Here is a 3,605-nt window from a genome sequence, read left to right as displayed (position 1 = left end):
AGGCCAGAAGGGATTGGCATGAAATATTCAAAGTAATGAAAAGCCAGGACCTACAACCAAGATTACTCTACCCATCAAAGCTATCATTTAGACTTGAAGAATAGATGAAGAGCTTCTCAGACAAGAAAAAGCTAAATGAGTTCATCAACACCAAACCAGTATTACAGGTAATGTTAGAGAGACTTCTTTAAGAACAAGAGGAATACGAGGTCAAAAATATAAATAATAAAGTGGCAATAACTACATATCTATCAACAATTATGTTAGATGTAGATGGAGTAAATGTTTCAATCAGAAGATAGGGTGACTAAATGGGTAAGAAAATAAGATACTTACACATGCTACATTCAAGAGACTTCAGAACAAAAGACACACACTGACTGAAAGTAAAGGGATAAAAAAATATATTTCATGAAAATGGAATAAAAAAACTGAGGTAGCAATACTATAGCAAACAAAACAGACTTTAAAACAAAGGCTATAACAAGAGAAAAAGAAGGACCCAGTAATCTCACTTCTTGGTATTTATTCAAAGAAAGCCAACTCTACTTCAAAGGGTCATGTGCATCCATATGTTCATTACAGTATTATTTACAATAATCAAAATATGACAGCAACCTGGGTTTTCATCAATGGATAAATGGATCAAGAAGATATGGTACATATATACAATAGAATATTACTCAGACATAAAAAATGAATAAAATCTTTCCATCTGCAACAACATGAATGGACCTAAAGAGTATTGTGCTGAGTGGAGTAAGTCAGACAGAGAAAGACAAATGTTATATGATTTTACTTGTATGTGGAATCTGAAGAATAGAATAAATGAACAAAACAGAGACAGACTTATAGATACAGAGAACATTTTGATGATTGCCAGATAGGAAAGGGGATGAGACGTGGGTGAAAAAGGGGAAGAGATTAAGAAGTACAAATTGGTAGTTACAAAATAGTCATGGGGATGTAAAGTACAACATAGGGAATATAGTCAATAATACTGAGCTTCCCCTATACTTGCCACTGATAGGCCTGCCTCACCACTTGCTCTCCTTACCACTGCCTTACAGAAATACTGTGATTACATGAATTCCTTCACCAGATTAAGCCAGTGTCAGGGTACTGGATCCTTGTTTCACTCAGGCTTATGCCAAAGATATAAAATTTTGCAGAGGCCAGAGTCTTAACACTTCAAGGTGCAGACCTTTTAGCCAATGCTGTAGCCATTATTATGGGGCCCATGAGAGGAACAGTGATTATTTAACAGAGTTGAGGAAGTCTCAAAGTAGGAAAAGATGGTGTGACCATTGCAAAGTCTATTGACTTAACAGAAAGATAAAAAAAAATATTGGCATTAAACTTGTTCAAGATGTTGCCAGTAATACAAATGAAGAAGCTTGGGATTGCACCACAACTGCTACTATACTGGCTTACTCTATTGCCAAGGAAGGCTTTAAGAAGTTTAGCAAAGATCCTAATCCAGTGGAAATCAGGAAAGGTGTATCGTTAGCTGTTGATGCTGTAATTGCTGAAGTTAAGAAGCAGTCTAATTCCGTGAGAATCCCTGAAGAAGTTGCTCATGGTGCTACAATTTCTGCAAATGGAGACAAATAAATTAGCAACATCATTTCTGATGCAATGAAAAAGGTTGGAAGAAAGGGCATCATCACAAGAAAGGATGGAAAAACACTGAATGATGAGTTAGAAATTATTTAAGGTATGAAGTTTGATTGAAGTTATATTTCTCCACACTTTATTTAATACATTGAAAGGTTAGAAATGTGAATTTCAAGATGCCTATGTTCTATTGAGTGAAAAGAAAATTTCTAGGGTCCAGTCCATGTACCAGCTTTTGAAATTGCCAATGCCCACTGTAAGCCTTTGGTCATAATTGCTGAAGATGCTGATGGACAAGCTCTAAGTACGTTCATTTTGAATAGGTTAAAATTTGGTCTTCAGGCTGTAGTAGTCAAAGCTCCAGGTTTTGGTCACAATAGAAAGAACTAGCTTAAAGACATGGCTATTGCTACTGGTGGTGCAGTGTTTGGAAAAAGATTAACTCTAAATTTTGAAGATATTCAGCCTCATGACTTTGAAAAGTTGGAGGTCATTGTGACCAACAATTCTTGAAAGGAAGATGTGACAAGGTTCAAATTGAAAAAAAAATGTATTCAAGAAAATCATTGAGCAGTTATATATCACAACCAGTGAATATGAAAAGGAAAAACTAAATGAATATCTGGAAAAACTCTCAAATGGAGTAGCTGTGCTAAAGGTTGGTGAGACAAGTGATGTTGAAGTGAATGAAAATAAAGACAGAGTAACACATGCCTTCGATGCTACACTATTGAAGAAGGCATTGTTCTGGAAGGGAGTTGTACCCTGCTTTGATGCATTCCAGCCTTGGACTCATTAACTTCAGCTAATGAGGATCAAAAAATTGTATAGAAATTACTTTTTTAAAACACTCAAAGTTCCTTCAATGACCACTGCTTAGAATGCAGGTGTTGAGTGATTGTTAATAGTTGAGAAAGTTATGCAAAGTTCCTCAGAAGTTGGTTATGATGCTATTCTTGGAGACTTTGTGAGTATGGTTGAAAAAAGAATCATTGATCCAACTAAGGTTGTAAGAACTTCTTTATTAGATACTGCTGGAATGGCCTCTCTGTTAACTATAGCAGAAGTTGAAATTCCTAAAGAGGAGAAAAACCTGGAATGGGTGAAATCAGTGGACTGGGAGGTGATATGGGAGGTGGCGTATTCTAATTCTTAGAATAGTGATTTATTGTTATTAATGAGAACTATAAAAGAAAAATAAAGGCAGTGCTCCTCATCTATAACTTCAGATAAGTCAGTTGAAGGAAATGACTAACGAAAAGGCTGGCTGGTGTTTAAGAAAATCACTATAGCCATCAGTCACTGGTTTCAGTTGACAACATATAATGGTTTACTGCTGTCATTGTCCATGCCTATGGATAATTTATTTTGTATTTTTTAATAAAAAGACACTTGTGCATTCCTGATAATACTAAAAAAATAATACTGAGCTGCCTTTCTAATGATATTTTTCTACTATCCTGGCCTTTCATCTCTTGGGTCCCTTTGGGCAGAGAGGCATGAATGGAAAGGGCTCTATGTGTTCCTATTGGGAACTACAGGCAGCAGCTAATGGAACAGTGATGTTAGGATATCAGCCGCTGATACTCAACCCTAGTACCTCACTGTTATTCACAACTGGAATAACTGACACTGGGGGTAGGGCAGGTTAGGGAGTTCATCTTCTCACACATAAATATGTCTGCATAGGTACACACTAAGGCAAGTATAGACTTCGTAAGGAAGGATGTATGAGCCATTAAGACCCATGATCACTTGAGCTATGCCTAATAGTGGGTTTGTAAATTTGCCTTCTCAACTGTACACTTGAAACTAATTAAAATTTTTAAAAAATGAAGAAAAAGTAAGACCTAATTATATTCTTTCCACGAGGAACTCACTTAAAGATTAAGACACAAGTAAGTTGACTTAGTCTGTTGAGGCTGCTATAACAGAACTAGAGCTATGAAACATATAAACTAAAACCTAATGAACCAAAAAGGAGAAAT

General features: G+C 36.0%; 1 pseudogene; it reads left to right on the top strand.

The window, feature by feature from the left end:
- Window positions 1-311: 311 nt before the first annotated feature.
- Window positions 312-1,734, top strand: LOC111733033 (annotated as a pseudogene).
- Window positions 1,735-3,605: the final 1,871 nt, after the last annotated feature.

The sequence above is a fragment of the Pteropus vampyrus genome, unplaced genomic scaffold (genome assembly GCF_000151845.1).
Source record: "Pteropus vampyrus isolate Shadow unplaced genomic scaffold, Pvam_2.0 Scaffold516, whole genome shotgun sequence".
Taxonomy (NCBI): domain Eukaryota; kingdom Metazoa; phylum Chordata; class Mammalia; order Chiroptera; family Pteropodidae; genus Pteropus; species Pteropus vampyrus.
Note: the sequence above shows the minus strand (reverse complement) of the source record. Positions and strands in the feature narration are given on the sequence as shown.